The sequence below is a fragment of the Balaenoptera physalus genome (genome assembly GCF_965194825.1).
Source record: "Balaenoptera physalus genome assembly, chromosome: 9".
NCBI classification, from domain to species: domain Eukaryota; kingdom Metazoa; phylum Chordata; class Mammalia; order Artiodactyla; family Balaenopteridae; genus Balaenoptera; species Balaenoptera physalus.
In genome coordinates, this window is record NC_138888.1 from 46,342,562 (window position 1) to 46,367,835 (window position 25,274).

The window sequence follows — 25,274 nt, forward strand, 5'->3', positions numbered from 1 at the left end:
AAATATGAACAGACCAATCACAAGTAAGGACATTGAAACTGTGATTAAAAATCTTCCAACAAACAAAACTCCAGGACCAGGTGGCTTCACAGGTGAATTCTAGCAAACATTTAGAGAAGAGCTAACACCCATCCTTCTCAAACTCTTCCAAAAAATTGTGGAGGAAGGAACACTCCCAAACTCATTCTATGAGGCCACCATCACCCTGATACCAAAACCAGACAAAGATACTACAAAAAAAGAAAATTACAGACCAATATCACACATGAATATAGATGCAAAAATCCTCAACAACATACTAGCTAACAGAATCCAACAACACATTAAAAGGATCATACACCACGATCAAGTGGGATTTATCCCAGAGATGCAAGGTCTCTTCAATATACACAAATCAATCAATGTGATAACACCATATTAACAAATTGAAGAATAAAAACCATATGATCATCTCAATAGATGCAGAAAAAGCTTTTGACAAAATTCAACACCCATTTATGATAAAAACTCTCCAGAAAGTGGGCATAGAGGGAACCTACTTCAACATAATAAAGGCCATATATGACAAACCCACAGCAAACATCATTCTCAGTGGTGAAAACCTGAAAGCATTTCCTCTAAGATCAGGAACGAGACAAGGATGTCCACTCTCACCACTATTATTCAACATAGTTTTGGAAGTTTTAGCCACAGCAATCAGAGAAGAAAAAGAAATAAAAGGAATCCAAATTGGAAAAGAAGAAGTAAAACTGTCACTGTTTGCAGATGACATGATACTATACATAGAGAATCCTAAAGATACCACCAGAAAACTGCTAGAGCTAATCAATGAATTTGGTAAAGTTGCAGGATACAAAATTAATGCACAGAAATCTCTTGCATTCCTATACACTAATGATGAAAAATCTGAGAGGGAAATTAAGGAAACACTCCCATTTACCATTGCAACGAAAAGAATAAAATACCTAGGAATAAACCTACCTAGGGAGACAAAAGACCTGTATGCAGAAAACTATAACACACTGATGTAAGATAATTAAAGATGATACCAACAGATGGAGAGATATACCATGTTCTTGGATTGGAAGAATCAATATTGTGAAAATGACTATACTACCCAAAGCAATCTACAGATTCAGTGCAATCCCTATTAAATTACCAATGGCATTTTTTACAGAACTAGAACAAAAAAACTTAAAATTTGTATGGAGACACAAAAGACCCCGAATAGCCAAAGCAGTCTTGAGGGAAAAAAACGGAGCTGGAGGAATCAGACTCCCTGACTTCAGACTATACTACAAAGCTACAGTAATCAAGACAATATGGTACTGGCACAAAAACAGAAACATAGATCAATGGAACAGGATAGAAGGCCCAGAGATAAACCCATGCACCTATGGTCAACTAATCTATGACAAAGGAGGCCAGGATATACAATGGAGAAAAGACAGTCTCTTCAATAAGTGGTGCTGGGAAAACTGGACAGCTACATGTAAAAGAATGAAATTAGAATACTCCCTAACACCATACACAAAAATAAACTCAAAATGGATTCGAGACCTAAATGTAAGGCCAGGCACTATAAAACTCTTAGAGGAAAACATAGGAAGAACACTCTTTGACATAAATCACAGCAAGATATTTTTTGATCCACCTCCTAGAGTAATGGAAATAAAAACAAAAATAAACAAATGGGACCTAATGAAACTTAAAAGCTTTTGTACAGGAAAGGAAACCATAAACAAGACGAAAAGACAACCCTCAAAACGGGAGAAAATATTTGCAAGCAAAGCAACCGACAAAGGATTAATCTCCAAAATATATAAACAGCTCATGCAGCTCAATATTAAAAAAAAAACAACCCAATCCAAAAATGGGCAGAAGACCTAAATAGACATTTCTCCAAAGAAGACATACAGATGGCCAAGAAGCACATGAAAAGCTGCTCAACATCACTAATTATTAGAGAAATGCAAATCAAAACTGCAATGAGGTATCACCTCACACCAGTTAGAATGGGCATCATCAGAAAATCTACAAACAACAAATGCTGGAGAGGGTGTGGAGAAAAGGGAACCCTCTTGCACTGTTGGTGGGTATGTAAATTGATACAGCCACTATGGAGAGCAGTATGGAGGTTCCTTAAAGAACTAAAAATAGAATTACCATGTGACCCAGCAATCCCACTACTGGGCATATACCCAGAGAAAACCATAATTCAAAAAGACACATGCACCCCAATGTTCATTGCAGGACTATTTACAATAGCCAGGTCATGGAAGCAACCTAAATGCCCATCGACAGACGAATGGATAAAGAAGATGTGGCACATATATACAATGGAATATTACTCAGCCATAAAAAGGAAGGAAATTGGGTCATTTGTAGAGACGTGGATGGATCTAGAGACTGTCATACAGAGTGAAGTAAGTCAGAAAGAGAAAAACAAATATCATACATTAACGCATATATGTGGAACCTAGAAAATGGTACAGATGAACCGGTTTGCAGGGCAGAAATATAGACACAGATGTAGAGAACAAACGTATGGACACCAAGGGGGGAAAGTGGTGGGGTGTGGGGGTTGTGGTGGGATGAATTGGGTGATTGGGATTGACATGTATACACTAATACATATAAAATGGATAACTAATAAGAAAAAAAAAGAGTATAACGATTATTACAGCTCTTGATTATCTGATAACAATATTCGTAAGATGCCCTCTTCTCCAACTCCACTTCCCTACTCACTAATGGATATTGGTCTCAAATTTTCTTTTTTTTTTTCCCAGTTGTAGCGTCTCCCTAAAAGTTATCAGATTATACTAACAGAGTGATAGTAAAGCAAGACCTTCAGCTCTTTCAGATATTATACATTAATCTCCATAAATATTTTCTCCCCCATTTCAATCTACCCTGGTTTTGCCATTAGAAGTCTGTATCTTAAACTCAAATCCAAGAATGGCATTTCAGAGCTTAACATCCTTCAACGGTTATTATCCACGTTGCACTTTCTTTATAGAGAAAGGTGGTATGAGAAAGCTCTTGAACTAAAATGTGAAACTTGTTCCAGCTAAATCAAATAATCAAATGGGAGCAATAACATTAACACTGCCAAGTCAAATAAGTTAATATATCTGGTAAAAGTGGTTATACTTAATAGTTTGTATTGTCACCAAAAGGAAAAAAAGTCATTGGTTATATATGAACTTTTCACTCAGATGATTCACTAGCCTGCTTAACAGAGTGTTCGAGAGCATCGAGAATATTCCAAGCACCTGTCTAAGAAGTAGATATTTAACAGTAAATAAGATAGACATGGTCTTAGCCTTCATGGAGCTTACAGTCTGCAAATAAAGAGACAATGGCATCACTATATGACAGGGACTTGGATTGGAGAGAACGGGGTTCTACAGGCTCTAGAGAAAGGACACCTAGAGAGAGAACTGTCAGAGAGATCTTCCTGAGGGAAGTGACATCCAAGCTGAGATTGAAAAGAAGAGGAGAAATTAGCCAAGTGATCTAGGCAGAGGAGCAAGAACCTGACGTAGTCAAGGAATTGGAAGAAGGTCTGGGTGAATGAGTGAGCAAGGGCAGGGTGGGGTGGAGACAGATGAGGCTGGAGAGCAGCCAGGACCCTGTCCTGCAGGGTCACAGTCAGAGGGACACAGGATTGGAAGCAGTTTGCTGACTGGAGGTACCTGTGTGTATCCAAGTGAGGTTCCAATAGGCAGAGCCTGCACTGCCAAAACATGAAGGATGGTTTGGTTTTGAAATTTGTAATTTAGTAGGTAACTTGTAAGTATAATGAAGAAGTAGTTAAATTTCTTGAGATTTCCTGGCTAGTTTTCTAGAAAAGTCTTTGACTTATCTCCTGCTACTTATTTATATTTCACTGCATGCTATATCTGTAGCTCTGTTTCTCAACAAAGTTCAGAATTCTATGCTTAAAACATACTTTATTGATGAATTGACATTTCCTATTCTAATTACTCATCTTCAATGTCTCTTTCTTCAACCAGAAATTTATATAATTAAAATGTTGTGTCCTGCCATGAAGAAGTACAGAAATAGAAAATATAACAGTCTATAGTATTACACTGAGAGTCGATTCTCTGGTAGTTTAATTCCCCATGCTTGTCAAAAGTTGTTAAAACATTGCTTGCCTTTTTTGAATATAAAATGTGGGCAGACATGTACTAATATATCAAAAAATGACACTTTGTCAAAGAGGGCTTTCATGGGAAAATGTTCTGAATAAAATGTTTTCTTTCTAAAAGAACCCAACCTGTTTAACATTCCAAAGCAAACACAAAAGCGCACAAAATGCCTGAACTTACTGCCAGTCACAACAGTCAGTTTCATTTACTCTTTAATACTTTTTTCTTATATACCAAAAATTTTTCCTCCAAAAGAACTATCAGTTTTATTCCATGATAACCCTGGTTTGAAGTAAAATGAAAGTAGCTCTGACCCTCCTCAAAATGGATTCTTTTCAGACTTACTAGCACTTCTAATAGTATGAAGATGATATGGTTGGCTATGTCTACCGTTAGACTCAATGTAATTATATGTGAAGCAACAATTCCCTTATCTATTAGGAACACTTGCTGCGGCTAACTGCATTTCACTGTCTGGCAGATGAAATGCTGAATTAAAATCTCAAACTAGTTTCTCAAGTTTTTTTTTTTCCCCAGTCATTTAAAAATCTTTTAGCCTAGGGGAAGATGGTAGCCAGAAAAGAATGGAAAACAGATGGTATTTAAAGGCCTGAGCAAGGTGAACAAAGCAGATGTACCTTCCTGGTTCTCAAATAGTCCCTCTCCATTGTGATTACTTTGAGACAGTTACAATCCTTTGGACTTTCTGAGGATGTTTGGAGTTAAGATAATGGTTGATAGTTGAAATGGTAAATGGTAAATCAATACATAATTGGATTTGATCACAATCTCATATTGTCTTATCTAAACAGGAGGGATATTAGTATATATTACCTACATTCTTTGCAGAGAATGCGCCTAAGTCTAGCTCCTGAGTAATAATATCTATTGTTCATTGTTTAGGGAACCAGGGAGAAGGACTGAAAGAAACAAAAGCAGATGGCATTTGAGGTAATTGAGATACAGTATAGCTTGAAGGCATCCTGGAATGCCACATAATAGTACTAGTGTGAAAAGAGGAGAAATATTCTACACAGCTTCGCTTGATGTGTAAGCTGAGTCAGATTTTATGTTCTGAATTAAAATTCCTAAAGGGTCGGGGCGGGGGGTGAGAAGGGTGCAGATGGTTTGAGCTAATGTCAGAGAATGGTAGAAACAGATTCCTCCAACTATAAGCATTCATTGGAGAGTAGAAGGCCCAGGATTTAATAAAATATTAGAAAATTCTGCATATATTGGTATGAAAAGATATTAATATTGGGAAGAACAGATTTTAGTTACTAATAGGCAAGCCAAATGTGTTACCTTCACCTTTTAATTAAGATATATATATATATATATATATATATATATATATCATGTTGTCTGTTTAAATAGAAGTTAAAATCAGAATGTATTATCAGACTGACACAAAGGAAGTTTTGTTACACTGATTGTTACACGCTTATGAGCCATCTGCTAAAAACAGTGGTTCCTCCTAAATGTATTAAGGCCAAAATTAATTTATATTTAGATCCCTTTAAAGTTTAAATAATCATATCCTGTCTATAGACTATTTTTGCCTAGGAGGTTAAAGTATATGTCATATGTATAAAGGAAACATCAATGGCATATCAATATTTGATTCTACTACATGTTAGCCATGCCAGAGACCCTGCAGTCATACCTAATATAAACGGCTCACTGTGGGTTCACAACTGAAACAAACAAAAGATACAAACTGATCGTGATTTATTTTAATATTAAAATCTTACAGCACTTTTTAAGCTATTTTATAAATTAATTTCAAAATGGATGAGGCAGTAACATTGAGGTTTAGCTAATTATGTTTAAATTAAATATAAGCATTTAAAATAACCATTTTAATTAAATACAAGACTCGGGCAACTAATCATTAAAAGTGGAATTGGTAACTTGAGATTTATCACTCTGAAACCACTTGTACCACATATCTAATGAGTTCTTTCCTCTACTTCAATGGAAGATAAAATGTATCTCCCCAAAGTGGCTGCTAATAAAAGATAACCCTTTCTTGGGTCATGGTTGTCAATTTGGTATTGAATCAGAACAAAAATGTCTAATTGCATACACAACTGTAGTTACTATTTGCTAAACCATTTTCAACTTGACTTATATTTTAGTTCTATAAGTGCCTAAGAAAACCCCTAATAATTGTAATAGTGTTTATTACTGCAAAAGAAAATGGATATATTTTGGTTGAAATTTTTTATAATTTTTATAGAGGAGACTCTGAGGAAGAAGAAAATCTAAATAATTTTGTGATTTAATTTTTTTAATTAAAATGATGTACTGCAATTTCAATTGCAGTTGAATTTGAGGAATAACACTGAATAGCTTCATTTTATAAATATACTTCAAACTTTATATTTGTAAGAATATACAAATGTGTTGCTATATTCAAATTTGTATATAAAAATGTGTATTTATTTAAAGAAATCATTGGCTTGTTCTTTTTCTTATGTTTCAGTCTTTATTTTTTTAAATTAAATTATAGTTGATTTATAATATATTAGTTTCAGTTATACAACACAGTGATTCAATATTTTTTAGATTATACTCCATTTAAAGTTATTATAAAATATTGGCTATATTCTCTTTGCTATAATATATCCTTGTATCTTATTTATTTTATACATCATAATTTGTATCTCTTAATCTCCTACCCCTATCTTGTCCTTCTTCCCACTAGTAACCATTAGTTTTTTCTCCATGTCTGTGAGTCTGTGTCTGTTTTGTTATATTCATTCATTTGTTCTGTTTTTTAGATTTCACGTATAAGTGATATCATGTCTTTCTCTGACTTATTTCACTAAGCATAATGCCCTCCAGGTCCATCCATGTTGTTGCAAATGGCAAATTTTCATTCTTTTTTGTGGTTGAGTAATATTCCTGTGTGTGTATGTATACCACACCTTCTTTATCCATTCATCTGCTTATGGGACACTTAGGTTGCTTTCATATCTTGGCTACTGTAAATAATGCTGCTATAAACATTAGGGTGCATATATCTTTTGGAATTAGTGTTTTTGTTTCTTCAGATATATGTCCAGGAATGGAATTGCTGGATCGTATGGTAGTTCTAGTTTTAATTTTTTGAGGAACCTCCATACTGCTTTCCATAATGACTACACCAGTTTACATTTCACCAACAGTTTACTACGGTTCCCTTTTCTCCACATTGGCTAGTTCTTATACTACAATGTAACTATCATTTAGCACATTTACCCTGACACATTGTAAGTGCTTAATAAATGTTTGTAAATTGAGTGAATAAATATGTTGATGTATTTTATAAAACGTCTTTTAAAAGATTCTGTTTTAAAACCATTTATTGCTATATCTTACCTTCTACTTTAACCTGCTCTATTAGAATAGCTGATAAAGCTGAAGTGCATCTACTTACATCTTTGAAGGCAGTGTGTTTTTCTATTATCTATTGCTTTTCTGTGTTCTGGAAGTAGCACAAATGTTAAGAATCTAAAAGAGAGCAGGGCCTCTGCTGGCTGAAAGAGGGTGATTTAAAGGCAAGTTAGCTTGTTTTGTTCCTTGTACTGAGTATCTGCAATTACTGATTGTCACATTTTCCTTCTGTTGTAAAAACTGAACTAATTGAAGGTACTACCCTTAGGGGACGAATTCTACAGTGTAATGAATGTTGAGTGCCCTCTTGAGTTTAGCATGTTAATTATTCATAATTATAATGATTTCTGTTTATTTGGGAACTTTAGAAATAATTCTGGTTTATCAAAACAAATTGAGAAACAGAGTAGTTGAGGCTTTGTTTTGTTTTATTTTATATTGAGGTCTCAGCAGGTGTATCAACATGCCAAGAAGTTCTCTGAGCAATGGAGCCAGTTTTATGGCTAATAAGTGGATACTATTGACGTGTGCCATGTCCTGAAAAAACTGAATGAACTTTACTCATTCTCCGGTTTCTCTAAAACTATCTGGGCAATATTGGGGTTGTGAGGGGAAGTGTTGACAAGGATTCAAATGGAAGAACTGGAAATAATGAATGAAAGCATGTTAATCAGAGAAGAAATACAATAGATTTGGTAGCTGGCTATTAGCCAAGTATATATAAAATTTTAAAAAGACTTTCCTTTTCTTGAAAGAGGTGTGTGTGTGTGTGTGTGTGTGTATGTGTGCTTTGCACTCTAAATATATTTGCATCCAGTGGACCCAAGTGAAAGATGGACATTCTGGCTATTTTGGACTGAATAATCTTTATGTCTACTATTATCAAATACATATTAGTGTTAATGATGTATTAGGACTGGGCTCCTACGGTCTATTTAGACTTCATACGCATTCTTAATAATAGCCTGAAATGACAATGAAATATTACTTTTTAAAAAGGAGTTTGGCATTGCAAATCTGTTACGTTGAAATCTTTTTTCATTTTCCCATCAATTTCTTTTTTCATCTTTCCAATACAACACTTTTTGTTTTAGAGCCATACATGTACTCTGCAGCTAGAGAATTACTCAGGTCTCCTAGTAATCTATATTCAACTTAGGAAGAAGCAGCAATTGCTTAATATATTCAAGCAGTAGCAAAGGTAAGAATGATTGATGGATAATCCTCATATGGTTGTAAAAAGGTCAATATATAGCATTTTTTAAAAGAGTACATTTAACCACTCTCAACCTAAAATCCTCAGCAGCCAGATCAGAAACAAGAACATTACGTGAAAGTACATGTGGGTAGCCCCCAATTTACAAGTCCATCTCTGATCAAAGGGAATTAGCAATTACATATTCCAAGGTTAGGCTCAAATGTGAGCTCTGTCCTTCATCAACAAATTGTTTAATAAAAAGACCAGAAGTACTTTAAAAAAAAAAAAGAAATGTTCTGATCATACCTAATATGCTTCTTCCAACACAAATTTTTAACCACAGGTACTGAGGAGTGGAGAGAAAAAAAAAAGACTAATGGGAAGATCACTTTGCCTCTGTCTCTACCCCCAGGCGCTAACAGAGCAGGGGACAAGCCAAAAGGACAGCAGTAGATGCGGAGAGGCCATGAAGCACCCGCCAAGCAGATAATCATCGCTGGAATAACTGGAGGTGTCTGAATGTAGGTATGTGTACCAAAGACTTCTGTGTGTTCCTGCAATCCATTATCTAGCTTTCCCATTCATGTTATACACCTGCCGTCTCATCAGCCTTTTGAAAGCCCTGCTTGGCAGGACTTGGAGGCACGCACAGATGCACACAGCTACTCAGAAATGCAGGGCGGCTCTCCAGCAGGAGGTCCTCTCTCCTCTGTGGGCTTTTAAAACATTCTACAGAATGACTTTAAACTGCCTCCTGATTCTGTAATCTCAGCGTTCCCATATAGAAACATTTCCCACTGGCACTGAATCTTGTTTCCTGAGCACAGAAGGCCTTTGTCTTTGCTGTCCCACTATCTGAAATAAGTTTCCCAAATCCTCTCTGCTGGTTTTAGTTCTGTTTTTCCTCCGAGACCTAAGTCAGGTTTCACGTACATGACAACATCTTGCTGATTCCCCATCCCAATTCATTCCTTCCTTTCAGATGTGTGTAGGGCTTGTAGTCATACCTCTCCTCTGGCATTTGACCACTTCTATCATGTATGGTTGTTTCTCTGTTTATTTCTGAAGAGGCAGGATCTGTTGCATTTTTGTATCAGAGTCCAGGACCGGGGGAAATGGGCTTGAAAAGAGCTACCATGATGGAGCGAGGCAACAAAGGGGCGTGGTCAAGAACACAGACTCTAGAGCAAGGCTGCCTGAGTTTGAGTTGCTGCCCAGCCAACTACTAGCTGTGTGACCTTGGCAAGGTTTTTTAAAAAACTTTCTATGGGGCTTCCCTGGTGGCTCAGTGGTTATGAATCTGCCTGCCAATGCAGGGGACATGGGTTTGATCCCTGACCCGGGAAGATCCCACATGCCACGGAGCAACTAAGCCTGTGTGCCACAACTACTGAGCCTGCGTGCCACAACTACTGAAGCCCACATGCCTAGAGCCCGTGCTCCACAATAAGAGAAGCCACAGCAATGAGAAGCCCGTGCACCGCAACGAAGAGTAGGCCCCGCTCGCCACAACCAGAGAAAAGCCTGTGAGCGGCAACAAAGACCCAACGCAGCCAAAAATAAAATAAATAAATTTACTTAAAAAAACCTACAAAACTTTCTATGTCTTCATCTTCTCATCTCCAAAATAGGAATAATAGTAATATACCCATTTCCTTAAGTTGTAAAGTTTCAGTGAGCTAATAAAGAAAAAGAGCTTAGAATAGTGTCTAATACATTTCAAACACTCAAAAATCATTACTTATTTGTTACTGTATATACAATAATAGTTCATCTCATTTAATTTCTCAATAATACTAGAAGATAGATGGCATAATTCCCATTCTAAAAACTGGAACCCTGTGACCCTGAGCGGTCAGTTTACTGCCTAAGATGGAGAGAGGAGACAGCATGAGAACCAAAGTGTCTGATCCTAAACCCTGGGCTGTTTCACTCCCCACGCTGTCTCACACAGGTGCCTAGTGACTAGTTCATATTGATCATAATGAAATTTATTCTTCTCTATTCTTATGGTTTAAACCAAATTTGAGTCAACAAGTATTTCTAGTCCCAGGCACTGAAGGAGAAAGATGAAGAAACTACAAGATGGCTATTCCTACCCTAGGATGTTTTACAATCTAGGTGATTCAAGTAATGAAACAAAGCAGAAATATCTAACACATTTTTTAACCACTCGTCTCTAGGTTCCTTATGAGACTGGCTCGTGCATGGTCCCTCCCTCACCCCACGTAATAATATAGGTTGGACACAGTATCATTGTCTACAAAGATAACACTTTGGGGTTTGGTGGAATGTGCTACTTAAGAGTAAACCATAAAATTGATGAGTTTTAAAATTGTTTTATCTTATTTGAAATTATCTTGGAGAATTTACAAAGAGCTCTATTAAACTTGGCAGACTAGCCCCTCTTGGAATCTCTCTATTTTCTAGGAAGTTATCAACAGTCTTGTTCTTCTCACTGCCAAAATTCTTCGGCTGCTGCTACTTCATTTGTGCTGTAGCACTTAGCTCTGTGTTGGGATGTAGTAGATGATTGATAAATCCTTGATTAAGTTGAATTTTGTCACCCTACTAATACTTAAATATGCTCTGCTCTCCTGGCCTACCACTGAATTACAGAGTAACTTCAGAAGTCCTCTGTGGACCTAGAGGAACTACCTTATGTGAAGCATACCCAAGAGAGAGGAGTGGAAGAACTAACATGTTTGAACACTTACCTTATTCTAGGTTTTTTACTCTGCATACAGCATTTTATTTAATTCTCAAAGTAACTCCATGAACTAGGTATTATTATATCCCCTTTACCAACAAGGAAGCTAAAATTCAGAGAGTTTAACTAACATATTGTAAAAGTCACAAAGCTAGTGAGAAAGAATTTCCAACACAAGTCTAATCAACCAAGCAAATGATGAAGTAGTAATGGCGATGAAGTGAGGGCTCGATTCAGAGTTATGAGGCAGGGACTACGTTTTGACACTAACTACAAGTGACTCAGACACATCATAGAACCTCTTCATGCCTCAGTTTCCTCATCTCACATGACATTGTCAGGAGGATCAAAATATTTTATTTGTAAGATAAAATATGTGTGTGCTCTGCGTCCTTCTCCTCACAGAGCTGCGTGAACAGATGTGAGTTAAGGGCATGTACTTTAATGTGGTTGATAATTTTAATCACATCCTGCAAAACATTGTTAAGTTCAGGTGACATTTTTTGGCTAGCCAGCATTTCTCTATGGATGACACAGTGCATAGACTCGCGTTCAGAAACGACCTCTTTGACCCGAGTAGTGAAACCAGAAAGCTGTCCCGTCATGGCAGCCGCTCCATCCGTGCATATACCGACACAAAATGACCAATTCAGTTTTCCTGATATGTAATCATTCAAAGACTTGAATAGTTCTGCAGCTGTGGTGTTGGTTGGCAACAAAAGTGCACATAACATATCCTCACGCACATCCTCCTGAAAAATATATGGCACAAAAACAGGCATTGCTGCCTTGCTGTCAACATCGGTAGACTTGTCAACCTGGATTGTGTACCATGGTGACTCAGTAATCCTCTCTAACAATTGTGCCTCAATATCCTCTGCTATTTCACCAATTCGTCTAGTTATGGTGCTAGCCAAAGGGGGAACACGTGCCACCTTTTGAACAGCATCCTCTCCCAAAAGTTCACGGCAAAGGTCCTTAGCAGCAGGCAGGATCAACTCTTCACCAATAGTAAAGGGCTTCTTAGCTTTAGCAGTGCGGTTAGCCACTAAGAATGATGCTCTCAGTACAGACACATTTGATGAAGTGGTGGCCTTCAATAATTGCTTCTGTTCTTTGTGTTCATGTTTTTTTCTTTTGAAAAACTCCAAAGTCTTGTCTTTTAATGCAGGGTGCTTGGTCTCCATGTGGCGAAAAAGTTTTGAAGGTTTCATGGCTTCATTGGATAGCCGGTCGCCACATATTATACAAAGCGGGCTTGGAGAATGTGAATCACCTGTTGCAATGAACCTGTAATTTAAGTAGGACTCTTGCAGCTTTCTTTTTGTTGGCAGTGTTAAAGTCTTCTGCTGTCTCATCATTGGGTCTTTCCCCCTTTTCGAAGAAGCTCTCCAGCAACGTTTGTTTTTTACTTTTTTTGGCTAGGGTTAGCTTGTGGGCTTACAAAATCTGTGACTGAGACAAGTGCACAGTGCGGGAAAGAGGCTCGGATGGAAGTGGTAAATAAAATAATGGGCGGGCTATGCATGGACTAAAATAAGTGTCAGATTCTGACTTAAAGCCTGCCACCAGATGCGGCTACATTGTCACTTGCCACTCACTGATAGGGGTTTTTTTTGTTTTTTAAAAATTTATTTATTTATGGCTGTGTTGGGTTTTCGTTTCTGTGCGAGGGCTTTCTCCAGTTGCGGCAAGCAGGGGCCATTCTTCATCGCGGTGCGCGGGCCTCTCACCATCGCGGCCTCTCTTGTTGTGGAGCACAGGCTCCAGACGTGCAGGCTCAGTAGTTGTGGCTCACGGGCCCAGTTGCTCCACGGCATGTGGGATCCTCCCAGACCAGGGCTCGAACCCGTGTCCCCTGCATTGGCAGGCAGATTCTCAACCACTGCACCACCAGGGAAGCCCACTGATAGGGTTTTGATATGAGTCTGCAAGCAGTTTATTATGGTCTCTGTGCAGTCACACCTCTCTGCTAATGATAATGTGTATTTGCAGCCGCTCCCCAGCGCTAGCATCACTGCCTCAGCTCCACCTCAGATCATCAGGCATTAGAGTCTCATAAGGAGCGCACAACCTAGATCCCTGGCATGCGCAGTTCACAGTAGGGTTCGTGCCCTTATGAGAATCTAATGCCACCGCTGATCTGACAGAAGGCGGAGCTCAGGCAGTGATGTGAGAGATGGGGAGCGGCTGTAAATACAGATGAAGCTTTGCTCGCTGGCCCACTGCTCACCTCCTGCTGTGCGGTCCAGTTCCTAACAGGCCACGGACAGGTACTGGTCTGTGGCCCAGGGTTTGGGAACCCCTGACCTAAAACATCCTACAGGCCTCAGTGGGATCCAGCCTGCTGCTTCTTGAAACAATCTCTTCAAAAGTTTTTCAGAGGAATTTATGGCACTCAAGTTGTACCTGATGTCTGGTTTTGACCTTGTAGATGTTGAAGAGAAGTCAATGTATTTGATGAGTTATTAAGCATGTGCTTCGGTTATTATGATAATAAAAACAGCTCAGTCTTAAAAAACTGTAAGGTGCTTTCCATTTCTGAGCATTTAATTGCATTCCTACTGAGTTTAGACAATAAATCATTAATCTCAGCATATGACCTAATGCATTTAGATTTAAGAAAATTACCCACATTTTTTCTACTCTTTTGTTTACATGAAAAGTTCCAGAAACCACCTACCAGATTTTTTTAAATTGTATTTTAACCTGAATGAGAACAGGTAACCTATCTGATACTTAGAACAGTATTCAAGAAGTAAAAGAGAAATTAAGAAACCACTTTCATAAGTGTCTTTTGTGAAAGACTGCCTAGAAGAGGCTTCCAAGATTACTGCTGATATGGAAAAGCTATCATCAATTGTTCAGTTTCATCTGGCCAATTTTAGCTGTCAAGTATTCCTAAAACTATAGGCCTATGACAATAACACATTTAACTTTTTTGAAATAGCCTCCCTAATATTAGCAGTTTAGCATTATTGTTAATTATTAAGCATCTTGATGGTTGAAGGGGTTGCAAAGATAATGATTTCAATAATATAGCAACAAATGGCTAATTTGGGGAATACTTTTAGGGTCTTGTCCTAAGTTATAAAAGTATTTTGTAAACTGTAAGTCACTATATGAATATTATTTATAAGAATAGTTTTTATAATACCAAATTATGTTTTTCTGAAAAGTACTGGAATATAACAGAGAAAAATGTTTCTATCTCCATTACTTAAAAAATATTCATACACATGTGTTCCTTAACACATAGTAGGATGGTACCCATCTCAGAGGAGACTCATATGAATTATATTATCTGACATTCATAGAGGGCCTGCTCTATGCTAGACACTTTGAAATAGGTATCTCTCAGTCTTCAGGATGTCCCTGCAAGGAGATTTTATTTTCCCCATATATCCTTATACAATTGGAGTTCAGAGAGGTTAATAAAGAGATTAGTAAACTAGTAAATGGTAGCACCACAATTCAAGCCCAAATCTTTTAGACTTTGTACTCATGCTCTTTAACTATTAGGGAAGCCAGTTACCTCCATAATAGATAGGAGGTAATGAGTCAAAAAGAAAAATTCTGAAAACAAAACAATAATAATAGCTACCATTTATTAATGTGCTGGACTGTGTACTGGGCTAGGTGCCCTAGGGGCTTTAAATTCATTATCCTAATAACCAGCTCAAAAGAGTTCAGTCATCTCAGGTTTTTCAATTAAGTGGATATTCTTTTGAAGTTTTTTTTAATTGAAATATAGTTGATGTTCAATGTTGTATTAATTTCAGGCTTACTATGTAGTGATTTGACATGTGGCTATATTATGAAATGATTATCACAATAAGTCTAGTAACCATCTGTCCCCAAAATTATCATAAGATTATTGACCACATTGCTTATGCAGTATATTACATTCCCATGGCTTATTTATTTTATAACTGGAGGTTTGTACCTCTTAATCCCCTTCACCTATTTCACCCACCTCCATCCCCTTCCACTCTGGCAACCCTGTTTCTTCTGTGTATCTAAAAGTCTGTTTTCATTTTATTTTGTTGTGTTTGTTTGTTTTGTTTTTTAGATTCCACATATAAGTGAAATCTTATGGTGATTGTCTTTCTCTGCCTGGCTCATTTTATTTAGCATAATACCCTGTAGGTCCATCCATTGTTATCGCAAATGGCAAGATTTCTTTCTTTAATTGCTGAGTAATATTCCATTGTGTGTGTGTGTGTGTGTACAACATCTTTATCCATTCATTGCTGATGGACACTTAAGTTGCTTCCATATCTTGCCTTTGCAAATAATGCTGCCATGCATATTGGCGTACATATGTCTTTTCGAATTAGTGGTTTTGTTTTCTTCAGGTAACTATCCAGAAGTGAAATTGCTGGATTGTATGGCAGTTCTGTTTTTAATTTTTTGAGGAACCTCCATACTGTTTTCCATAGTGGCTGCACCAATTTTCATTCCCACCAACAGTGCACAAATGTTCCCTTTTCTCCACATCCTCGCCAACACTTATTATTTGTTGTCTTTTTGGTAATAGCCATTCTGACAGGTGTGAGGTGATATCTCAATGGTTTTAATTTGCATTTCCCTGATGTTTAGTGATATTGGTCATCTTTTCATGTGTCTGTTGGTCATCTGTATGTCTTCTTTGGAAAAATGTCTATTTGGGTTCTCTGCCCAATTTTTAATTGGGTTGTTGTTTTTTTTGATGTTGTGTTGTATGCGTTCTTTGTATATTTTGGATATTAACCTCTTAACAGATATATTATTTGCAAATATCTTCTCCCATTCAGTAGGCTGTCTTTCATTTCGTTGATAGTTTCCTTCAAGAAGTAGTATGATAGTAGTAGTAGATAGTATGAAAGGTTTTTAGTTTGATGTAGTCTCATTTGTTTATTTTTGCTTTTGTTGTCCTTGCCTGAGGAAAAAGAAATCTAAAAAAAAAGAAATATTTCTAAGACCAAATGTCAAAGAGTGTACTGCCTATGTTTTCTTCTAGGAGTTTTATGGTTTCAGGTCTTACATTTAAGTTTTTAATCTATTTTGAGTTTATTTTTGTATATAGTGTGAGAAAGTCATCCAGTTTGATTCTTTTGCATGCAGCCATTCAGTTTTCCCAATACCATTTATTGAAGAGGCTGTCTTTTCCCCATTGTTTGTTCTTGCCTCCTTTGTCACAGATTGATTGACCATAGAAGTATGGATTCATTTCTGGGCTCTCAATTCTGTTCCATTGATCTATGCAGCTGTTTTTGTGCCAGTACCACACTGTTTTGATTACTGTAGCTTTGTAGTATGGTTTGAAATTAAGGCACATGATACCTCCAGCTTTGTTCTTCTTTTTCAAGATTGCTTTGACTATTTGGAGTCTTTTGTGTTTCCATGCAATATTTAGGATTATTTGTTGTAGTTCTGTGAAAAATGCCTTTAGTACTTTGATAGGGATTGCATTTAATCTATAGATTGCCTTGGGGAATATGGCCATTTTAACAATATTAATTCTTCCAGTCCATAAGCATGGTAACTTTCTATTGGTTTGTGTCATCTTCAACTTCTTTGATCATTGTATTATAGTTTTCAGAGTACAAGTCTTATACCTCTTTGGTTAGATTCATTCCTAGATATTTCACGCTTTTTGATGTAATTGTAAATAGGATTGTTTTCTTAATTTCTCTTTCTGATAGTTCATTTTTAATGTGTATAAATACAACAGATTTCTCTATATTAATTTTCTGCTTTACTGAATTCATTTATTAGTTCTAACAGTTTTTTGGTGGCATCTTTAAGATTTTGTATATGTAGTATTATGTCATCTGCAAACAGTGACAGTTTGACTTCTTCCTTTCCAATTTGGATTCCTTTTATTTCAAATGAATTGGATATTAATATTCCCATCTGCCTTGTGAGAAATTTAAGGTTCAAGGCATTGAGTTACTAACTCAAGATAGCACCCCTGGTAAGTAGCAGAACCGAGTTGCCAACTCAGGTCTTGCCAAGTTCCAAAATTCATAATCTTTCTATAGACTATTATAAGCTAAAATATAATATATGTCTGATTTATATTTTAGGTTGTGGACTGATGCATCTTTATCTTTTTACTCTGAATTTATTCTCAGAATGATTTTAGTTTTGTTTAGAAATTACTGAGCTTTCTGTTAGTAAGAAACTTCCAGAAAATTAACACTAATTCAATGAATATGCACTAGTCTGTGTTTCTTCTAATAGTGCTCATGTTTACATTAAAGTCAGAGTTAACATTAACTATCTAATGTGCCCAGCTTATATTTTATAATCCAGAATTTCACTAAGAACTTAAGAATTGAAACATGTATTAAATTTAGGAAAACTGTCTCATTTACATAAATTGCTGTGCTGGAATACTAGAAGTTACAAACACAACTGGATAGCTTTCATCCTAATCTTACAAGAAGCCTAGAGCAGCATTGTGCATTCATCCATTAAACAAATATCTATTGATTGCCAACTATTTTTATAAGTGTGTGCTAGGAAGATAGGCAGATAATAAGAACTCAAACACCCTTGCCCTCAAAGACCTTTACAAATTAATTAGGGAGAAAAGACATGATAACTATTAAGCAACAAAGACTGAGTTAAGTAATATTGCAACAGTGAAATACATCATGTTAAACACCAAAAAATGAATGCTTCAATTTCATGGCTGGAGGTGCTGACTATGGGTTGAAGTGGGGAAAAAAAGCCTTTCCGAAGGAAGGCAACTGGCTAGGCAGAGAGGATGGATGGCACTGGCCGGGCCGGTGTTTGTGGTGGAGGTGCCCAGGCAGCAAATACGTTTATTATCCTGAAGGTTTGTGCAGGGGAACTGGAAAAGATAAGATTGGAAAAGGAGGTCAGGCCAGATAGCCAAAGGCTTCGATTCTAGCTGAAGACTCTGACCTTTGGCCTCTGGGTGATAGGGAGTCATTGAAAAATTTTGAGCAGGGGAATGACATAATTAAAATAGTGCTTTAAAAAAGATTAATTTGGCAGGACTAGGGAGGATGGTTTGGTGGAAAGAGAGCAAGAGCAAAGAAACTACTGCAATAATTTGGGTCTAAGGTGACGAGGTTCTGGACAGAGTAACAATGGGACTAGAAGGAAAGAAACAAATGCCAGAGAGAGTGCAAAGAAAGACATAAAAGAAGGTGATGTCTAGATACGGGAGAGAGCGGCACAAAATAGATTAAATTCTGTTTAGGAACGTCTATAGTTTATAAAAGTGGATAGAGTTCACTGGATGTTATGTACAATATTCATGGTCTGAGATGTCATTAGATTCAAGGAAGATCTTGCTTTTACTCAATGTAGCATTTCTTTTAGCAAAATCTACAGTGAAGTGCTGCTTTCCAAGAGATAGTAGATGATATTGTAAAAATGCCTGAGAGAATAATTCTAACTGTGTATCATAGTAGTAATAGTAATAATAATAATAATAACAACCGTAGTTACAGAATGGTAGCAAAATTAGATGAGTAAAGAAAATTTAGCAAAACGCTGATATTTAATTTACCTCCAGAATTCCAATTTATTAGTTTAGCTGTTGTATTTTCTACCAAATTGACTTCTAAAACAGTGAATTGAATGTCTAGAGTACATTATTGTTACACATTATTGATATGATTCTCTAGTAATTTGGGGTTTATTTGGTGCCTTCCCCCAAGGATTATTTCCATTGTCTTTAAGATGTCTTTGTATAATAATTATTTTACTTTATAGATGGAAAAATTAAGCCATAGAGAAAGTGAATTCAAATGACTTATCCAAGGTGGTGTGAGAGCAGAAGAATATATCTTTCCTATGGATCCAGTGGACTACATAGATAAAATAAAACTAGAAAGAGATCAATATTCTTTTCAGTTGTTTAGGTTTAATAAAAATACCCAGTGCCAGGCAAATGCAACCTTCTTCCCTAGAACGAACACACACACACACACACACACACACACACACACACACACACACACACACTCTCCCTCTCTCTCTCTCTCTCTCTCCATTGTATTACTATGATATATATATATATATATATATATATATCAGTTACTTCAAAAAGCAAGTGTCATTTTAATATTACTTATATGCTGTTTTTAGTGCATCAAGTAAGACATATTGTGGCTTCTAATATTAATTCATTCCCCACTTAGCATTGTTAAGAATATTTATGTTCTAGTATAGAGCAAAACATATTGTTATCCATTTTCCCCAGCTTTGGTATAAAAGCATTCTTCAGTTGTTTTCTAGGGACGAATGTTGTCAAAGTTTGACAGTAATTTATGTTGTCAGTCCATTACGTTGATTTTATGGCAGCCAACACAACTATTGTCCATTTATGAGAAACCCGAGGACCACTCTAGGTCTCGGCAAAGGCCGTTTGATACCTGCCCTCTCATATGGCTGACCTTGAGGGGAGCTGAGTTTGGTAATTTATGGCAAACGCTATCTAGGAAGACCTATTTGCAAGATTCACTGTCATTTAGTGCTAAATGATCATTGCTGAGTCCAGAGACAATCTGAGCTCCTGACAGAGCAATCCCATAAAAAATATTGCCTACCCACCCAGGTGTCCTTTCCAATTATCTGGAGTAGAAATTAATACTTTTAAAAGCTGCTAGTTTTTGAAAGGTTATTACAATTTATTCCAGCCGTTTCTTTTGCACATTATGATGAATTAGTTTATTACACCATTATTTTCCATGTCAGCTTTTTAGAAGATTGAACCATAATGTTGAAACATTAGTGTGAATGGCAAACATACTATTTTGCAGTTGAGTAATGTATTTCTTTGAGAAAAATGTGCTCAGTTTTTAATAACAGGTAATTTTATGTTTATGTTCCCTAATGCTGTTGTCAGGTATTATTTATTTCTGTTTGGTAAGAAGTAGAGAACTTTCTCTTAAAACAGTAATGGTGGTTTAGACAGATTTTAGAGTCATAGTAAGAATATATGACTTAAAAGTAGAAAATATAAATTGTAAGTGTTTTTCCCTGAAAGCTCATATTTTCTAAGGTTTTCTTGACACCAATTTAATATATGATTAATTCCAGGGAGAGTAATACTTCTGTCTTAATTTTTTCTCTAAAGGTAGTGGACAGGAAGGTGGATTTTTTATTCGTTTTTCTAAGGTTCTAATAAGTTTCAAGTTTTTCTTTAATAAAAAAACTTTTTTATCCTAAATGATTTGTTGCTTCATAAATCACTTAGTGATGTTCTATCATTTACAGGTACTTTGTAAATAATATTAATTAGCACTTTAATAGAGATTTATTTTTTTCAGTCATTGTTCTCTATTATTGTCTACTAAAATTGTAAAGAAGTATAGTTAAATTTCTATTTACCAGGTATTAAGAAATACTCATTTTACCTCTATGTGACAAAAATTGATTAGATGTATTCTAAAGAGTACTCAATGTTGTATATTCTTATTCATATAGCAAATATTTTTTGGATGCCTGTTACGTGCCAGGCATTGTAAACTGTGTGGAGTTGGGACAGAGCCATAGCAACATTTTAGAAATGTGTTCTTTTTATTTCTGTTACAATTACTTTTATCCCTACGGTTTTTAAAAAATACAACTCCACAAAATTCTGAATCCTGAGTAAACTGAGCATGTAAACAAATTCAGTAACACTTTGGAAGCTTTACATTTGCTACCTCCAATCCCACAAATGCTTGCCAAAGGAAATAGCGTTTTTTGCTTTCTCATCAAACACATTTGTTTCTTTAGCAAACGTTTTCAATATTGAAGTATTTATTTTTGTTGATATGACTGAAACAAATGTTAGTTTTAGCAGAATTACGATTTACAACGTTCTATAAATTTTTCCTATTCTGCCAGAGGACTTCTTGATAACGTATAGTCTCATAATGGGAGTGCCGAAGTTTCTTTTTTCGGGGGGTAGATTTTTACTGAAGTATGGTATACATACAGGGAAAATGCACACATAATAAGTATACAGCTCAATGCATGGTCACAAAGTGAGCAGATCTGTGTAAGCAGCACTCAAGTCAAGAGACAAAAATCACCAGCATTCCAGCAAACATCCCTGTCTCCTTCCAGCTACCACCTCCCACCCTCACCCCAGTAAACATTCTTCTGATTTGTGGCATCTTAGATTACATTAGGTTCTTTTTTGAACTTTATACAAATAAAATCATGATAAAAGTATGACATCTTTTCCTCAATGTAATGTTTTCGAGATTCATCCACATGGTTGTATGTAGTTGTACTTTATTGTCATTGCCACATGGTGTGTTTCTTCATTTAAATATACCATATATTATTTACCCAGTCTACATTGATCACTAGATTGATTACATTTGGGGATTATTGCAAAAAAATGCTTGTATGAGCATTAACATACATATCACTTGATGAAAAATGAAAGCATTTCTGTTGGAAATATCCTAGGAGTAGAATAGCTGTTTCTCAGGATAGGTATAGATTCAGGTTTCATAAATACTGCCAAACGTTTTCCAGAGTCCCGGTAATCTCTTACACTTACTAGTTATTTTACTTTGGACCCCAAGCTTAAAAATAACTGGGGAGAATTGGAGCGAATAATTTCTAGGTTTCTTTCAGGCCAAAAATTCTGTAATTCAGTACTTGTTTACAGTGGAGAACATTAGCATCGATTTCAACATAAGGCAAATAATGAAAGTCTGCTATTTGGTTTTCCATTATATTTCTCTATTTACATTTGCATCTGGATTTGACTGTTAATGAACCTGAGCATTCACATTTTATGCTAAATAATGAAATTACAGTAACCGATGCAGAAGAGCTGGAAAGTTTTCTGGTTTGCCCAATTGCATTTTTTTTTCATGTAACACAGAACGTTGTTTGCCAGGCTGATGGTAATAATTAGCCAAATGCAAAACAGTCTCGCCCTTCAATGTTCCTGGTTATTTCCACTGGAGTAAATCAGGGGTTGTAGGTGTACATCTCTTTTGGTATTTTACACAAAACAAGTACTCAGTACATTTTTGATGAACTCATTTATCCATTTTGTTGAATGGGGTTTTTTTGGGGGGGAGGGCTTTGGGGGTTTCATAGAATCTTGGTTCTGCCAACTGACTTTGACCAAATTATTAATCTCCGTTAGTCTTTTTTTTTTTTTTAATGGAACTTGTTTTTTTGTTTGTTTGTTTTTTAATTTTTATTTATTTATTTATTTATTTGTGGCTGTGTTGGGTCTTTGTTTCTGTGCGAGGGCTTTCTCCAGTTGTGGCAAGCGGGGGCCACTCTTCATCGCGGTGCACGGGCCTCTCACTATCGCGGCCTCTCTTGTTGCGGAGCACAGGCTCCAGACGCGCAGGCTCAGTAGTTGTGGCTCACGGGCCCAGCTGCTCCGCGGCATGTGGGATCTTCCCAGACCAGGGCTCGAACCCGTGTCCCCTGCATTGGCAGGCAGATTCTCAACCACTGCGCCACCAGGGAAGCCCCTCCGTTAGTCTTATTTTCTTCATCTGCAATGTGGAGAAATAATAGAACTTGCCTCATGGATCACTGTGAGAACAAATGACATAGCACATGTGAAGCACTTCACACAGTGCCTACATGTGATACCCAATAAATAACAGGTGGCGTTATTGTTGTTTCTTAAATTTTAAGATGGGTATTCTTCCAACCTCTGTCTAAAAATAGTAAAGATTCCCTTGTTCATACTTTGTGGATAGACAGATATGCTATAAAGTCAATCAGAACCTGACAGCTAGATTTCATTCTTCTTTTTATTAATTATTCCACAAATAAGTATTGAGTACTTACTATGTGCTATGCACTATGCAACATTGTACACCTACAATCCCTGATTTCACCATAAACAGTCCAGACACTGCTCTGGGCACAGACCTGATATGGCTCTCAAGTCCTCACGCAGTGAATGTGTGGTGGGACTTGGTATGGAGGGGAAGTCCAGACACTATCGAAGAGGCCCTTCACTTTAGGAAGACTTCCTGGAGGAAGTGACAGCTCAACTAACAACTGATAGATGCATACGACTTAACCAGGTGAGGGAGGGGTAAGGAATGTACAAGAGCTAGAGCATACCAGGCAGAAGAAATAGTATGAGCGGACTGGAAGATTTTCAGAAAGACTGAAGCTTAGCAGACTAGATATGGGGAAAAGAAAATGAAATGTGTCCAAAAAAAAGAGGTAAGGCTAAAAAGGCAAGGAGATGCCCATCCATTAAGCCCTTATAGATTGGACTTTGGACTTCGGACTTTATCCTGACGATAATGAGAAACAATTGAATGGTTTTAAATTTGAGTATCTCGATCAGATTTGTGTATTAGAAGGGCCACTGTTGGTACAGAGTGAGGAATGGATTGGGTGGGAACAAGACAGGAGGCAGGAAGAACAGATAGGAGGTTGGGACAGTAAAAAGGGTGGAGGTATCAGCAGTCTGGATTCAGGTCTCAGCAGTGAAAACAGGGAGAAGAGGATGGATAAAAAATAATCTCACTTGGAAATCTAGGATGGCACCCACAGTCCTAGCACAGACAATGGAATGCACAGTCATAGTTGTCACTGAAGGAAAGAAAACAGAAGGAAGAGGAGGTGGAGGTGGAAGATGGATATATTCCAGCTTTGGTGCTTGAAGGCTTGTTGAGTTGGAAGTGCCTGTGTTATCTAAGTGCAGAAGACCAGTAAGAGCTGAATAAAGAGCTTTGAGTTTAGGAGAGAAATCTTAGCTGAAGATGTAAATAACACGGTGATTGCAGCAGCTGTGAACACCTGACAGGTTGCTTAAGCAGAGTTTAGAGTGAGAAGACAGAGGCTTAGAACAGAGCCCTGAGGTAAAGCCATATTTCAGATATAGATGGAATAAGAGGTACCTCAAAGGACACTGAGAAGGAACAGCCACAGACGTGGTAGGAAAATGTAGAGTGTGGTTATCGTGATGGCCAATGGGATAAAACGTTTTTAGAAGGAGAGAATGAATGGCTAGTGGTGGCAGATGCTGCCAAGGTATGAAATAAGCTGGATATTGAGATGTGTAACCACCAGATTTGGCAACAAGGAGATCTGTGGAAACTTTGCGAGGAAGTGGCTGGCTTTGAGCAAGTCGAGGTACAAATAATAAATGGAAACACAACTAAGATTTGATGGGATTTCAGGTAAATGTGATGACTAAATACCACGTTACAGAACTATATTAGTAAGGTAATTACTCTGAGATCTGTCAAATACATATTTTAAAACTTAAATACAACAACTACAAAATATCTACCACTTCGATCATGTTTTCTTTTTCCATAGTGGGTGTTCATCACTGGTTTAACGTACACCTTTGAACCATAAAAATGTTCTTTAGAAGAATATGAATTTTATGTCTTAATCTGATTATTAGTAACTCGCCTCTTGAAACTCAGCTGAGAATTCTGAAGAAACAGGAATGGGGTGAGGGAGAATGTTCCCTTTAGAGAAATTCCTTTTGGAGATTTTTTTGTTAATGTTGCAAAGAATAGAATGTGGAAGCAAAGCATGGAAGAATTCCAACTGGAAGGAAAGTTCCTGTCCTTGCATTTACATATATGCAGAGTCAAACTTGGAGAGAGAATATACTCCTTGGCGGAAAAGTCAGTGATTCATTGTTGTGAGCTAAGAGGGTACATGTTATAAATCATAAGCAGGAGAAGCAAGTTCTGTTTTCCCTGCCCTGTTCCACTGTTGAAAATTCTTTCATTTTCAGCTCTTTTCATTTCAGGAGCAGCTCCTGTTAGGGCACCAGGGTAAAGCGTAGCAAATTCATTTAGGAGGGTGTAGGAACACTATGTGAAAGCACTGCTTCCAATTCATC

At 36.9% G+C, this 25,274-nt stretch overlaps 1 protein-coding gene across 3 annotated transcripts in view; it reads left to right on the forward strand.

Annotated features, from left to right (window-relative positions):
* Positions 1 to 25,274, forward strand: part of HS3ST5 (heparan sulfate-glucosamine 3-sulfotransferase 5) — a 277,255-nt gene that overhangs the window by 159,519 nt on the left and 92,462 nt on the right. For 2 of the 3 annotated variants that reach the window (XM_082475407.1, XM_082475408.1), the window contains exon 2: positions 9,152 to 9,264. The gene's annotated coding sequence lies outside the window, so the exon portion shown is untranslated. The remainder of the gene's footprint in view (positions 1 to 9,151; positions 9,265 to 25,274) is intronic. The other variant, XM_082475409.1, reaches the window with a different exon arrangement.